This window comes from Phyllobates terribilis, unplaced genomic scaffold (assembly GCF_046119375.1).
Source record: "Phyllobates terribilis strain yellow unplaced genomic scaffold, ASM4611937v1 Scaffold_1__5_contigs__length_1240528914, whole genome shotgun sequence".
Taxonomy (NCBI): domain Eukaryota; kingdom Metazoa; phylum Chordata; class Amphibia; order Anura; family Dendrobatidae; genus Phyllobates; species Phyllobates terribilis.
Window position 1 is genome coordinate 886,851,019 of NW_027362761.1, and position 17,364 is coordinate 886,868,382.

Genomic DNA, 17,364 nt, shown 5'->3' on the forward strand with positions numbered 1-17,364 from the left:
CCAGCTTCCTACTGTTGTGGTCATTTCGGAGATGGAGGCTGAAGAGAAGGAGGTGCAGGAGCTGTAGAATATTGGGACAACCCTGATTGACCCAGGGCCCACAATCTTCGTTGTTGGCAGGACGTTTTCCCCCTAAAAGGTCCGACTGGGTTCCGGCTACCACTATATTAACTCAGTGTGCCAACAGCGAGATGTACTGTCCCTGGCCATAAGCACTTGTCCACGTGTTTATGGTTAGGTGGACCTTCCTAGAAACTGCATTGTTGGGGTCACAGCTAATGTTATGTGACACGTGCTTGTTTAATGCAGGATCGGCAGTCAGGGAGAAATAGTGGCGGCTGGGGACCAGTACCGAGGGACGGCCGCCGACATGAGGTTGCAGAAAGCTTCCATCTCCACGAGCCTAAAAGGCAACATTTCAAGCGCAAACATTCGAGAAATGTGTGAGTTTAGTAGTGTGGCCTGTGGGGCGTTGGCTGCATATTTGCACTTGCATGCCAAGGACTGAGGTAGGGACAACTGAATGCTGCGCTGGGACAAGGAAGTGGTTTCTTATGGTGGTAGTTGTGAGTGTGCAACGACAGGTGCAGAGCGGGAGGCATATTCGCATGCGCCATGCACAAGGGATTCTCGTGCACGCACAGCAGTGGAACAAGCAGGGGTGTCACCCGCAGACACTGTTTCTGGACCCTGGCATTCGGCCCACCTAGTCAGGTGCTTTGCTGTCATGTGCCTGATCATGATGGTGGTGGTCAGTGTTGCTGCTCCCGCTGATTCAGGCCTGGCAGATGTTGCAAATGGCCTTATTGGGGTTATCTGGACAGTTTTTAAAAAATAACCAAATTCAGGAAGACCTTACAGCTGTACTGGCAACTTCCGTCATGTTGGTGCTATGGGGAACAGTTGCCCGCCTTGTGTCTGTGGCCACAACACTCCTTGTTCCTGTCTGTTATAATGCTACGCTTCCCTCCCCCTGTGTGCTGCTGTCCTCGCTCTGCATGTCACCTTGCCAGGTTGGGTCAGAGACTTCATCGTCTAGCACCTCGCCTTCCACTTCCGCACCCTGGTCCTCCTCCTGACTTTCTGGCAATTGTGTTTCATCATCATTCACCTCTTGCAACAGTAATTGCACTTTCCCACTGTTGCCATCATGTGACTGTGGCTGCTCAAATATTTGAGCATCACTACATGCGATCTCCTCTTGCCTCTTGAAGCTGGCCGGCGAGAGGCCGAATCTATAAATGAAAAAATGAACAGCTCTTCAGAATGTCAAAGTGTGGGATCAGTTGTCTCCGGGCACTCGGCATGGTGGTTCAGAGTCACGGGTACTGAGGCTTGACTGTGTGGAAGACAGGGTGGTGGTGGTGGCAAAGTGACTGGAAGCAATATCTGCTATCCAACCAAGAACCTTTTCACATTGCTCTGGCTTCAAGAGTGGTGTTCTTCAGCCCCCTAGTAATTGGGACTGGAAGGTAGGTGTTTGTTGTGCTCCCTCAGCAGGTACAGTATCATCTCGCCCACGACCTTTGCCTCTGCATGCACCATCATCATCACGTCCACTTCCCTGTCCCTTACCACGTGCCTTTACCATTTTAAATGGAGTGTAACATTTGGCATGCTCCACAAAATGCCTGAATTATTACCACAGTAATATGGGATCACGTGTGATGACCACAGTTTTAGGAAGTGACCTTATAGATGTGGCATTGGTCAGCACCAAGTATGAATAGGTTCAACAAAACACAGCTGGCTGACTTTAAATGGAGTGGAATATTTGGCACGCTCCACAAAATGTCTGAATTATTACCGCAATAATATGTGATCACATATAACGACCACAGGATTAGGAAGTGACCTTATAGATGTGATATTGGTCAACACCAAGTGTGAATTGGTTCAGCAAAACACAGCTGGCTGACTTGAAATGGAGTTGAATATTTGGCACGCTCCACAAAATGTCTGAATTATTACTGCAGTAATATGCGATCATGTGTGACGACCACGGTTTTAGGCTGTGGCCTTGTAGTATAGTTTTGGTCAGCAAACAAGTGTGAATAGGTTCAATAAAACATAGATGGCTGTCTTTAAATGGAGTGGAATATTTGTTACGCTCCACAAAATGTCACGATTATTACCGCAGTAATATGCGATCACGTGTGATGCGATGAAAAAGTTTCTCTGCTTCCACAATACAGCAATGTGAATAAAATCAAAAAAATCTGCCTGTATTCTGCTAACAAGCAATTGGAGCAGTAAAATGGAGTTCTGTATTGCTTTTTAAGCAAATAATCAGGATTAAGAGAAAGGGCTATGTAGATATGTAACAGCAGCAGCAGACAGAGCGTGCACAGAACGTGCAATGGACCGCATTGTGCTGTATACACTGCCACAAACCCTGCCTAACTCCTGCTATCCCCAGCAATATATGCAGCTGTATTAGTCCTCAGAAGGACTTTTAGTTCAGATGGAGATAAATATACATATATATATATATATATATATATATATATATATATATATATATATATATATATACACTGCTCAAAAAAATAAAGGGAACACTTACACAACAGAATATAACTCCAAGTAAATCAAACTTCTGTGAAATCAAACTGTCCACTTAGGAAGCAACACTGATTGACAATCAATTTCACATGCTGCTGTGCAAATGGAATAGACAATAGATGGAAATTATTGGCAATTATCAAAACACACTTAATAAAGTGTTTCTGCAGGTGGGGACCACAGAGACCACTTCTCAGTACCAATGCTTTCTGGCTGATGTTTTGTTCACTTTTGAATGTTAGTTGTGCTTTCACACTCATGGTAGCATGAGATGGATTCTACAACCCACAGAAGTTGCTCAGGTAGTGCAGCTCATCTAGTATGGCACATCAATGCGAGCTGTGGAAAGAAGCTGTGTCTGTCAGCGTAGTGTCCAGAGGCTGGAGGAGCTACAAGGAGACAGGCCAGTACACCAGGAGACGTGGAGGGGCCGTAGGAGGGCAACAACCCAGCAGCAGGACCGTTGCCTCCGCCTTTGTGCAAGGAGGAACAGGAGGAGCACTGCCAGAGCACTGCAAAATGACCTCCAGTAGGCCCAAATGTGCATCTGTCTGCACAAAAGGTTAGAAACAGACTCCATGAGGGTGGTATGAGGGCCCGACTTCCACAGATGGGGGTTGTGCTCACAGCTCAACACCTTGCTGAATGCTTGGCATTTGCCACAGAACAGCAGGATTGGCAAAGTCACCACTGGCGCCCTGTGCTCTTCACAGATGGAAGCAGGTTCACACTGAGCACATGTGACAGACGTGACAGAGTCTGGAGACGCCGTGGAGAGCGATCTGCTGCATGCAATATCCTTCAGCATGTCCGGTTTGGCAGTGGGTCAGTAATGGGGTGGGTTGGCATTTCTGTGGAGGGCCGCACAGCCCTCCATGTGCTCGCCAGAGGTAGCCTGACTGCCATTAGGTACTGAGATGAGATCCTCAGACCCCTTGTGAGATCATATGCTGGTGCGGTTGGCCCTGGGTTGCTCCTAATGCAGGACAATGCCAGACCTCATGTGGATGGAGTGTGTCAGCAGTTCCTGCAAGATGAAGGCATTGAAGCTATGGACTGGCCCGCCCGTTCCCCAGACCTGAATCAGATTCAGCACATCTGGGACATCATGTCTCGCTCCATCCACCAACGACTGTTGCACCACAGACTGTCCAGGACTTGGCGAATGCTTTAGTCCAGGTCTGGGAGGAGATCCCACGGGAGACCATCCGCAACCTCATCAGGAGCATGCCAAGGCATTGTAGGGAGGTCATACAGGCCCGTGGAGGCCACACACAATACTGAGCCTCATTTTGACTTGTTTTAAGGACATTACATCAAAGTTGGATCAGCCTGTAGTATGTTTTTCCACTTTAATTTTGGGGGTGACTCCAAATCCAGGCCTCCATTGGTTAATAAATTAGATTTCCATTGATGATTTTTGTGTGATTTTGTTGTCAGCACATTCAACTTTGTACAGAACAAAGTATTCAATGAGAATATTTCATTCATTCAGATCTAGGATGTGTTATTTGAGTGTTCCCTTTATTTTTTTGAGCAGTGTATATATATAATGTGTGTGAGTATATATGTGTATGTTGTAAAATACCTATACTAACTAATAAACAGCAATTCTCTCCCTCACTCAGCAGCAGCTCTCCCTACTCTGCCTGTTTCCGGGGTACACTGTGACGAGTATAGGGTCACCAGGTTTTATATAGACCTGATGACGCTATGCGGCCAGCCAATCACTTTAATGCCACAACCAACATGGCTACAGCATTACAGTGAGTGGCAGGCAATCCTTGCATGTTAATTAGCTCTCTCCCACCCGAGCATCCTGGAAATACTCGAGGAGCGCTGAGCATCTTGAGCATTGACGAGCACGCTCACTCATCACTATTTGTAATAAAAAAAAAGAAAAGAGGCGTGGGGCCTACGTAATTTTCATAATCAGCAGAGGGAAAGTCGATTGCTGGGAACTGATGTTAATATTATGGGAACGGGCCAATAGCCCCAAAGGTTCCTGGTCTATTAATATCAGCTCACAGCTGTTTGCTTAGCCTTTACTGGTTATTATAGGGGAGACCTCCCAAAAAATTTACATGGGGTCCGTTCTATATTCATTAACCAGCAAAGGCTAAACAGGGCTGATATTAATAGCCTAGGAAGGGACCCTTAGGCCAAAATGTTCCCTAGCTATTAATAACAGCTCACAGCTGTTTGATTAGCTTTTACTGGCTAGTTTACAGAGGGAACTCAGAAAAAAATTGACATAGGGTACCCCTATAAATTCTAAGCAGCAAAGGCTAAACATACAGCTTTGACCTGAAATTAATAACCCGGGAAGGGGCCATGGATATTGGTTCCCTCTGAGGCGAACATCAGCCCTCATCCGGTCGAGAAATGGCGCATCAATAAGATGCACCAAATCTGGCGCTTAGCCTCGACTCCTCCCTCTTGCCCTGGTGTGTTGGCAAGTGGGTTAATAGGGGGTTCATGTCAGCCTTGTATTGGCAGATGACATAAAGCCCAGGGGTTAGCAATAGAGAAGCGACTATAAGAAGCCCCCCTTTGCTAACCCCATAGTAAATGTTTAGAAATAAACACACAGCCTGAACACAATCTTTTATTTAAAATAAATGTCCATACCATTTTACACCTTTATTTAAAAATGACAGTTATACTCCCACAGTTATACTCCCCTAACATCTAATCCAGTGAAGCCATTGTCCCTTATAAAAGAAAACAAAAATAAAAAAGCTAATTTATACTCACTTTAAATAAATATTGAAATAAATAAAAAGTACAATACTCACCTCCTTAACGCCTAATCCCCAATGCCCTTGTCACCTGTAAAAGAGAAAAAAATAATAGACCTTTATAATACTCACGTGTCCTCTATGAAGATAATTCATACTGTCCCATGATGATCCGGATGACTTGTAGAGCAGTTACATCAGCAGTAACTGGTGTAACTGCTCTCCACGACAGCCAGTGTGTATCGCTGAGCTGCAGTGAGACAGTTCACTGGAGTTTATCAACTGATGAACCCCGGTGACCCCAGTTACGGCACTGCTACTGTGTGAGAACTTTCTCACGCAGGGAACACCGCTGTAAGTGGGATCACCAGGGTTCATCTGCTGATGAACTTTTGTGAACTTTCTCACCACATCTCAGCCCTACACAGTGCCGGAGCGATTATGCTCTTGTAGTCAGTGTGAGCCGGCTGTTCTGGAGAGAAGTCACAGTGACTGCTGATGTGACTACTATCCAAGTCATCTGGATTGTCTTGAGACAGTATGGATTATCTTCACTGCAGACAGAGTAGTTTTTCACTTTAACCCGTTAATTGCTTATGGCAGTTTTTTTTTTTTACCATACATTTTGTACACAAGTATAATATTTACCAGAATGTTTACCCACACTTACCTAACCCTTGAGAAAAAGGCATGAAAAAGAAATGCTAGATTGGGTAAACATGACACCCAAAAAGTCTAGTGCAACATCTGCATGCCCAAAGTATTAGTGTGACATGTACTGGTCTCAAATTTAACTACTTAAACAAGAATGCCAAAGCAGACCTGCACAGTTAAATGTGTATATTTAGTTTTTGTTTTGTTTTGTTTTTTGTAATAACCAAAATAAATTTTGGGCTTAAGGCAAAAAAATGGCAAGTAGGTACACCAGTTGTGAATTGTTCTAATCCACCGGGACCTGCAAATTTTATGAAATGTGTCTCAAAGTCAATTTACAGCAAATCAATAACGGATATCTCTTTGATAAGGATATAGCCACATTGAATCTCAGTAAAAGCTATTAACATACAAATGCACAAATAATATAAAGCTTTCACAATATTTTTATAAGCCTGGTATATCATACTTGCCATATACATTTTAACTTTCTAAAGCCAAGAAATCTAAGCGATTATGTTAATCAAATGATTGAATAATTGAGCATGCATTTTTTGTCAATTTTTTGTTATTGGATATTCAACAAAAGCACTCAGAACCAAAATAGAATAAGACTCATTTGTCTTCATGAAGGATTTTCTTATCAAACTATGTATGTTAGGTTTTATTCACAGCTTGAAGGTCATTTGATATATTGGTTTACTAGGCTGGACCTCTGGGAGCTTTATTTTACATGGTTGTTTAAAAATACCTCAATGCAAAAAATATTCAAAACTTCCAATTATTTGGGCTCTTCTGACATTGTCAAAAGAGGAAAAGAACATTGTATTATTTTAGAGATGCAAGGATAAAACAGCACATAATGTACACAAATGTATATAACATGAGAAAATAAATAATTGATGAAAGTACTCTCAAAACAGGAGGCCATGAAAACAATGCATGGTTCAGAGAATAATAATTCAAACACATAATTTATCATACTTATTAGTAAATACTGGGGATGATCTAATCAATCCTCTGCAAATTGACTTTAAGACAAATTTCATTACATTTGCACTTCCCAGCAAAGTTGAACATTTTGTGTTTAGATTTGCAAGGAAACCTGGTACCATTTCACACTCTGCTGGAGACTGCATCACCCAGAGAGTGGACTCACATCACATCAAGCTCAGTTCTGTTGCCATGAATCTATTGCATCATATTGTCTACCACAGTCAATCAGTGGGACTTTCACAGGTGCTATAAAAGATTAGGACCAGGAAAGTAGTGGCTACTTTAGGATTTTACAGCCTAGCGATAGGAAGTCAGGGCATACAGCTCATGATTACAGATAGGGATAGAAAAGGCCTAATTCAAAAGGGGGTTGTACTATTGTACTGCTGAAAAACATGAAAAACGGGAATGGCAGTCTCAGTTTGTGAATAATAATAATTCACAAATTTATGTGATAGGGAGGTGCTGGACCGGCAGAGTCAGTGTGACTGTCAATTGATTGATTTTTTTAAATATTATTCAGTACAGTACATTAATACAACTTTTATTTTTAATATCAGTTCCATGGATATTGCTAGAGTCTTAAAAGATCAAGACATATATTATCCTTTCTTTCCCACTCAAAAAAATAACAAATACATATATACAGTATGTGTATTTTTTATGTATGATCCCTAAAAACTGCAATTATATTGCTATCATTAATGGTTTTGTAATAAGTTTGGTTACAGATAGCTTCCTAGCTGTCAGGAAGCTATCTGTAACCCAATCACATTAATACATTAATACAACTTTTATTTTTAATATCAGTTCCATGGATATTGCTAGAGTCTTAAAAGATCAAGACATATATTATCCTTTCTTTCCCACTCAAAAAAATAACAAATACATATACACAGTATGTGTATTTTTTATGTATGATCCCTAAAAACTGCAATTATATTGCTATCATTAATGGTTTTGTAATAAGTTTGGTTACAGATAGCTTCCTAGCTGTCAGGAAGCTATCTGTAACCCAATCACCACCACCAATCCGGAGATAGTAGAGTCCAGCTTAAAAGTCTCCTTTATTAGTTCCCACATAAGGCCCTATTTACATTATGTTTTGTGTTTATGTTTAACCTGTAATTACTCAGATGAAGAACAAAACTGTCCTTCAAGTTTTGATTCAGAAAACCAATAAAAAGGTATAAAATAGCGGAGTAAGCTACATTATTCTATTTCACAGAGCCCAGTAAAAACATTTTTACAGCATAGTATGCTTTGTTTATTTATTCAACACATGGAATCTTATAAATGACACATGCTACAGTACAGCATCGATTGCAGACATTAAATGTATCCATTATGAGCTTTAAAAGGGTTGGCCATTACATTAAAAGTCCCATTTGTGTGATCTAATAGACATAGATAAGCTCTTTTGTAAATACCTTGCTTTTCAAATCCTTCTACAATCTTGAGCTGCTGTCCAGGTCACATGATCTCTGGCTGAGAATTCTCTGACTTCCTGTGATGCCACATCATTATCTCCATGAGTTACTGGCTTTAGAAACTGATGAGGGGCATGTTTTGCTGAAAGGGTGGGCGGTGCCCCTTTCAGCAGAGCTCACATTGGTCCTGTTCATGCTGGTGCAAACACAGCTTTACCTGAAAAAATAGCTCTCCTTGCAGAAATATTTGGACAATGATACAAGTTTTGGAATTTTAGCTGTAAACCAAAACATATTCAAGATACATTTATACAATAAATATGGGCTTAAAGTGCAGACTCTCAGCTTTAATTTGAAGGTATCCACATCCTAATTTGACTAAGGATTTATAAATGAGTGCTCTTTATGCAGTTGCCGCTTTTAAAAGGGACTAAAAGTAATTGGACAATGATCTTAAAAGCTTTATAATAGGCTGCATAGTCTATTTCCTCATTAATCCACCATTAATTAAAAATGTAAAAGGTTTGGAGTTGATTTCAGATGTGGCATTTGCAATTTGGAAGCTGTTGCTGTGAACCCATAATGTGCAGTCAAAGGAGCCCTCAATGGAAGAGAAACAGACTATTAGGCTGAAAAAAGAAGAAATCCATCAGAGAGAAAGAAAAAATATTAGGAGAGGTTGAATCAACAATTTTGTGCATTCTGAAAATAAAATGCTTTGGTGAGCTTGGGGACTCAAAAAGGCCTGGATGTCCATAAAACAATGGTGGATGATCGCAGAATCCTTTCCATGATGAAGAAAAACCCCTTCACAACATCCATCCAAGTGAAGAACACTCTCCATGAAGTTGGTGTTTTATTATCTAAGTATACCATAAAGAGAAGACTTCATGAGAGCAAATACAGAGGGTTCACCACAAGGTGCAAACCATTAATCCACCTTAAATATAAAAAGGACAGATTAGACTTTGCCCAAAAAAAAACATGCAAAGAAGCCATCCCAGTTCTGCAAGAGCATTTTTTATACAGATGAAACTAAAATCAAGCTCTACTAGAATGATAGGAAAAGGAAAGTCAGGAGAATGCTTGGAGCAGCTAATGATCCAATGCACACCACATCCTCTGTAAAACATGGTGGAGCCGTCACGATTCCTCCACTCAGTGTGGTGAATGGCAGCTCAGCCATCCAATCTGTTACAGGGGCATGTTGAACTGTCCGTCTTGTGATAGAAAACTCAGCAGTCCAATCTGAGGCTTTGGTGTGCTGAGCTGTCAGTGTGTTGAATGACAGTCCAGTCACCCAATCAGGGCCGGGGCATGCTGGGTTTCCTACAGGTGTTTTCTGTTTGGAGTGATTCCCAGACTATTTAGCTGGCTGGCTGCCTCTAATCTCTGCAAGTTGTACCTCTGCTCAAGTGGTGTGTGTGTGTCTGCTATGTGCTTTAAGTTCTAGCATTCTGATCTTTGTTGCCTGACCTTGGATTTGCCTTTGAACATCTGTTTGCCAATCCCTTTGTATTGATGCACTAGCTTCTTGGAATTCTGACCCCGGACTGTGACCAGAATATGTTTTTGCCATAACCCTCTCTTTATTATGTACCCTCCTGGCTTTCAATCTCAGAGTCTTTGACTTCCCACCTCACGGCTTGTTCGTGAGTAGTGACTAGTGTCACAATACAACTGGTCTATACATATGTCTTTTTAGCCAGTATGGATCCTGTTCACATGCTCTATGACCAGTTGGAATGCCAAAGTCTTGAATCATTGCAATATCTGTTGCAGGTCAGATAAATAGTTTGATGAAAACTTCTTATAATCCTCCATTGTCGGCAGTGGCTTTGACGTTGGTACCTTCTGAGTTATAGTTGGTCTCTTCCGAACCTGTAATGGCGCTCCCTGATAAATTTTTGGGAGAGAAAAAACAGTTCAGGGTGTTCAGGCAGAGCTGTAGGATATTTTTTACCCTGCGACCTCAGTCTTCAAGGGATGAGTTCCAGCAGGTGGGGATAATCATGTCCTTACTGTGAGGGGGCCCTCAGACCTCAGCATTTTTTTTGCCCCATAAGCCCCAGAACGGTTTTCTTTTGATTCCATTTTTGACGCCTTGATCTATGATGAACTACTGAACTGAGTTCCTGCAATAGTCCACTGATGTTCGATGGAATGATGCAGCTCTCAGGTGCCAGTTGCATAAAGTTATTTTCAAGACTCTTAAGAACGCTCTCATGATTCCCCAAGTTCTTTAATGGAGGCCATGACGCAGGCCATGTGGATGGACCACAGAATCTGAGAGAGACATGGTGAGCATTACATTCCTCAGGAGCAGTTCCATATAAGGATGGAGTTGACAGTTTGTGTGCTGTGGAGAAATTATGTAGACATGACCTTGGACTCTGACTCTACTGTGTTCTCACAAAACATTTTTTAAAGTACTGTCCAACTTGGCTGTCATGCCAGGTGTGGGAAAGACTTAGTGCAACACAGAGGGAAGAGGGAAAGGGAGCCCAGACACTAGGGGAAGGGGGAAGTGGAGACCTCCTAGTCTGGTCTAGTGTCACCCTGTCTCAAAAACTGTCCCTATATTGCCTCTTCAGCAATCACTGCATGCGTGCCTCGCCCTGTCTTTCCCTGGCGTATGGCTAAGGCTAGGGATGGGAAGAGATGAGCACTAGTCGATCTCCACTAAACTCTATAGACAACAAGGGTAGACAAACAGGGGGGAAATGCTTAGCTTTAGATGACTTTAGACAAATTCGAAATCGGCCTCAAATTCCAGAGATGATGAATTACTGCTCTTGCTAAGCCTTCACAAGTAGAAATGAATATAGCCGGCACCTCCCTCTCAGACACACCAGGTATATATATACACCCAGGCCTGGAAGCTAATTACCAGAGGCAGGTAGCTGCTAGGTCCTAGAGACTGCCTCTCATTTATGAAGATGTCTGTAATGACAAATGTAGAGATCTCCTGCAACCAACTGCAGGGTGATTGTCTGTCACCTCTGATACACCCGTGACATTGGCCTCAAGCCGACATGCCATCGGGAAAACACCTAAGTCTGGTGATTGTTGAGGGGGTCACCCAGACTTCCAGGTACCCTTTTTCTCCTCAGATATAGTACTGCTTAACACTGTTTTGTCCTTCACGAGCTAGGTGTTGACAACATGGGCCTTCATTGACTACAGGTCTGCAGCCAACTTTATTGATTCGGGACTGGTTCTGAAATTAGGATTAGGGACAATTAGTCTGGAAAAACCCATTACATTTTTTTGCTATTAACAAAACACTGCTAATACAGAACTCTGTTAAATGAGTAACGATGGAGTACACGCTTCAAGTAGGAGCACTTTACTCTGAATCCATTTCCTATTTTGTCTTGAATTTAACTGCTAGGGTGGTTTTTGTGCTTATTCACAATTCCTTATTCACAGGCTCCTTATTCACAATCCTGTTATCGATTGGTGTCAGAAGGAGCTCATTAAGTACAGCATTAAATGTCAAAAGAAATGTCTCAGTTCTATGCAAATATGCTCCGCTAGTCTGGAGGGTCTGCCGAGGTACCTGAAATACTTCAGAGATGTGTTTTCGGACCAAGACTGAGACATTACCTCCCCATCATCCTTATGATTGTGCTATTGATCTTGTCCCTAATATCAAATTACCTAAAGATCGCGATAACAATTTGTCTGGGCCTGAACGTACCAGCATGAAAAATTCTGTAAACAAAAGTTCATATTCGCCCTTCCTCCTTCCCTGTAGCTGATGAATTTTTCTTTGTAAAAGAGAAATATGGTGGCCACCATCCTTGCCTCGATTTCTGAGAACTGAACAAAATTACCTTTAAGAAAACTTACCTACTTCCACTTAACCTATATAGTCAGCTGATGGGATCTAAGTGGCTTTCTTAACTTAACCTTAGAGGGGCTTACAATTTGATATGCATCAAGAAGGGTGATGAGTGGAATACAATATTTTTAATGTCTGAGAGTTTATTCAAAAACCTTGTCATGCCACTTGGGTTAACCAATGCACCAGCGTTATTTCCAAACTTTATGAATGATATTATTTCTTAATACATTGGGAGATTTGTCATGATTTGCCTTGATAATATTTTAATTTATTTTAAGCCTGATTAGGATTCTCACCAGGAACATGTCCATATGGTGTTACAAAGGTTGAGGGAGAATTCTTTGTTTGGTATTTGTATTTTTTTCTGTTCAGGAAATTTCATTCCTGGGGTTCATTTTATAGGCTGATGAATCCTGGGAAGGTGTAAGCCATAATAGTCACTAAGGTGGACACCGAAAGCGTTGCAACGTTTTCCAGGATTCGCCAACTATTATAGGAAATTCATTAGGGGTTTTTCTCAGATTGCTAAACCTCTTACTGACCTCAAACACAAGGGGGCGGATCTCAAAATTTGGCTACAGGGTGCTATTATGGCTTTTGAGAAATTGAAAGACTGTTTTATGTTTTCTGCAGTTCTAATCCAACCCATTCTCCAAGAACCATTCATTGTGGAGGTGGATGCTTTGGAGGTTAGGGTAGGAGTTGCTTTATATCAGGGTCCCAAAACTCTGATCAATTTGTGGCCATGTGCTTCTTTCTCGAAAAAAATATTATATATAATATATACACACACAGAGACACACACACCACAGGTGCATCCCACTAAATTAGAATATCAACAAAAAGTTAATTTTTTTCAGTTCTTCAATACAAAAAGTGAAACTCATATATTATATAGAGACATTACAAACAGAATGATCTATTTCAAATGATTATTTCTGTTAATGTTAATGATTATGGCTTACAGCCATTTAAAACACAAAAGTCATTATCTCAGTAAATTAGAATACTTTATAACAACAGCTTGACAAATGATTTTAAAATCCGAAATGTTGGCCTACTGAAATGTATGTTCTGTAAATGCACTCAATATTTGGTCGGGGCTCCTTTTGCATCAATTACTGCATCAATGTGGCGTGGCATGGAGACAAACAGCCTGTGGCACTGCTGAGGTATTATGGAAGCCCAGGTTGCTTTGATAGCAGCCTTCAGCTCATCTGCATTGTTGGGTCTGGTGTCTCTCATCTTCCACTTGACAATATCCCATAGATTCTCTATGGGGTTAAGGTCAGGTGAGTTTACTGACCAATCAAGCACAGTGATACTGTTGTTTTTAAACCAGGTTTTGGTACTTTTGGCAGTGTGGACAGGTGGCAAGTCCTGCTGGAGAATGAAATTTCCATCTCCAAAAAGCTTGTCGGCAGAGGGAAGCATGAAGTGCTCTAAAATTTCCTGGTAGATGGCTGCGCTGACTTTGATCTTGATAAAACACATTGCACCTACAACAGCAGATGACATGGCTCCCCAAACCATCATTGATTGTGGAAACTTCACACTAGACCTCAAGCAGCTTGGATTGTGTGTCTCTCCACTCTTCCTCCAGACTCTGGGACCTTGATTTCCAAATGAAAATTGGAACTCTGGGTCCTTGTGGAGTGTGTCAATGACTGCCTTCCGGACATCTGTCAAGACAGTAGTCTTCCCCATGATTGTGGAGCCTACTGCAACAAACTAAGGGGCGTTTTTAAACACTTAGGAAGCCTTTGCAGGTGTTTTTTGTTAATTATTTTAATTTACTTAGATAATGATTTTTGTGTTTTCATTGGCTGTATATGGCTGAAATAGATCACTCTGTTTGTACTGACTCTAAATGATCTATGAGTTTAACTTTTTGCATTGAAGAACTGAAATAAAGTAACTTTTTGATGATATTCTAATTTAGTGAGATGCACCTGTATATGTGTGATGAAAAATTATTTTGTTGGGAGTTACTCGCTGTTAAATTAGCCTTTGAGGAATGGAGACATTATTTGGAAGGGGGCTGTTCATAAAGTCACTGTGGTCACTGATCACATATTAAATTAGCTAAACGGCTTACTCCTTGACAGGCCAGATGGTCCTTATTTTTCTCTAGATTTAATTTGTCTATCACGCTCAGGCCAGCGTCCAAAATTTGAAGGCTCACACATTATCATGCAGTTTTTAGTTAAGTTTCTCCTCCAGAACCTCTATCCTCCATTTTACCTGAGGGCTTTGTGGTCTCTGTGGTATTCTCAAAGTTTGAAGCTGAGATCCGTAAAGTCCAGTCATTGGCTCCTTCCACCACTCCTTCCACCACTCCAGAGTCAAAATTATTTGTACCTGTGTACCTAAGATTGCTCCTGTTGCAGGAGTTTCATGATTCCGTCTTGAGTGGTCATCCTGGGGTCACGGCTACATGGACAGCGATTACTAGGCTTTTTTAGTGGTTAAGTATGATTAATAATTTTTTAACCGCTTGTGAAGTTTGCACATCCGCTGAAGTCTGTCATAACCGGCCGGCCAGGGAATTGGCTCCATTGCCAATTGTAGAAAGACCGTGGAGTGATCTGTCCATGGATTTCATCACGGATTTGCCTCAGTCTGGTGAGAAAACTGTTGAGTGGTGTTTACTGACCGATTCAGTAAACAGGATCATTTTCTTCTTTTATGATGATTACCTAATGCTGAAACTCTCTTTAAGTTGTTTATTTGCCATTTTGTGAGATTGCATGGAATTCCTCTTAACATTGTGCCTTATAGGGGGGTGCAATTGGTCTCCAAGTGTACCTATGATAAAAATTACAGACTTCTCCATTCTTTGTAGCTGGGAAAACTTGCAAAATCTGCAGTGTATCAAATACTTATTTTCCCCACTGTATATGTATGTAGCATCGGTGTCTCTGCCTCCTGCCGGGCAGAGACGCCATTCCTCTCACCACCGCGGTCCCGGTCCGGTGTCTTCCTGCTCCCCTGCTGCTGCTGCTGTGGCGCGCACTGCGCGCAGCTTCCCGGGCACTGTGCTTAGGGGGCGCTCTCCCTTCCTCTTAAAGGGGCCGCATGCACCATCCTAAAGAGTCCCCGGTCAATGGCCTGAGGACTTCCCCTTTATAAGGCACCTCCTCCAAAATGGAGGTGCCTGTGCAAGGTTGTTGTTTGTGTGCTAACACTTTCCTCTGCCCTCAGGTCCCGCTGCCTGTCAGTCCTGGAAGGAGGTCTGCACTCAAAATCTCACAATACATGGCCCCATTCATTCTTTCATGTACACTGATAAGTTGTCCTGGTCCCTTGGCAGAGAAACAGCCCCAAAGCATGATGTTGCCACCCCCATACTTCACAGTAGGTATGGGGTTCTTTGGATGCAACTCAGCATTCTTTCTCCTCCAAACACGACGAGTTGTATTTCTACCAAACAGTTCTACTTTGGTTTCATCTGACATTATGACATTCTCCCAATATTCTTCTGGATCATCCAAATGCTCTCTAACAAATTTCAGATGGACCCGGACATGTAATAGCTTAAGAAGGGGGACACGTCTGGCACTGCAGGATCTGAGTCCCTGGCGGCGTAGTGTGTTACTGATGGTAGCCTGTGTAAATGTTGGTCCCAGCTCTCTGCAGGTCATTCACTAGGTCCCCCTGTGTGATTCTGGGATTATTGCTCACCATTTGTGAGATCATTGTGACCCCACGGGGTGAGATCTTGTGTGGAGCTCCAGATCGAGGGAGATTATCAGTGGTCTTGTATGTCTTCCATTTTCTAATTATTACTCCCACAGTTAATTTCTTCACACTAAGCTGCTTGCCTATTGCAGATTCAGTCTTCCCAGCCTGGTGCAGGACTATAATTTTGTTTCTGGTGTCTTTTGACAACTCTTTGGTCTTCACCATAGTGGAATTTGGAGTGTGACTGTTTGAGGTTTCAGACAGGTGTCATCTCCTGTGATGTACATGCTCCAACCCCACTGTCTCCCGTGATATACATGCTCCAGCCCCACTGTCTACTGTAATGTACCATATTTTTCGGACTATAAGAAGCATTTTTTTCCTCCTAAAATTTGGAGGAAGGTGGGGGTGCGTATTATAGTCTGGATAATACATTCTGGCTGTGCAGGGTCGTGGGGGGTTGCGGCAGTGGAGGAGCGGTGCAAAGGCAGTAGCCGGCTTCTGCGGCTACCACATGTGCCCTCTGCCCATGGGAGTGGAGAGGAGTGAATATAATTTTTTTTTAATAGCGCACACTGCCAGTCACAGCCACCGGCTTCCTGCAGCAGAAGGGGTGAAGGGGCCATGCATACCAGGATGGGGATAAAGGGGCCATGCATATCAGGATGGGGATGATGGGGTCATGCATATCATAATGGGGATGAGGGGACCATGCATATCAGGATGGGGAGGAGGGGGCCATGTATACCAGGATGGGAATGAGGGGGCCATGCATACCAGGATTAGGATGGGGACCATGCATACCAGGATGAGAATGAGGGGGCCATGCATACCACGATTAGGAAGGGGGCCATATATACCTGGATTGGGGGCCATATATATCTGGATTAGGGGCACATACTTTATATATACACATGGATGGGGGGGCATATATACCAGGATGGGGACATATATATACCAGGATGGGGGATATTAGTATAGAATTTGGGTGCAATTCCCCTATAACAGTGTCAGCAGCTGTCCTTCCCACCCATAACAGTGCATCCATGACCACATTTTTTACTTAATTTTTTTTCTATTTTCCTCCTCTAAAATCTAGGTGCATCTTATGGTCCGGTGCATCTTATAGTCCGATAAATACGGTATATGCTGTAGCCACACAGTCTCCTGTGATCTACATACTCCAGCCCTACTTCCTCCTCCTCAAAACCAGGGGAGGAGTCCTGAGGAGATAATTTGCATATTCCCACTGCATTTTGGGGTAAGTGAAGAGTCTCCGCGAGCTCAAAGAACACTGGATTTTGGCTGTTGGAGCTGAAAAGAGGACATCGGCATTTTGAAGCTTTTTTTTTTTTTTTTTTTTTTAAGCTTTTTTCACTGTTTTCAGAACATTAACAGTAAGAACATGGAAGAGTCCAGGAGCCATTTGGTGAGCTGCATATCC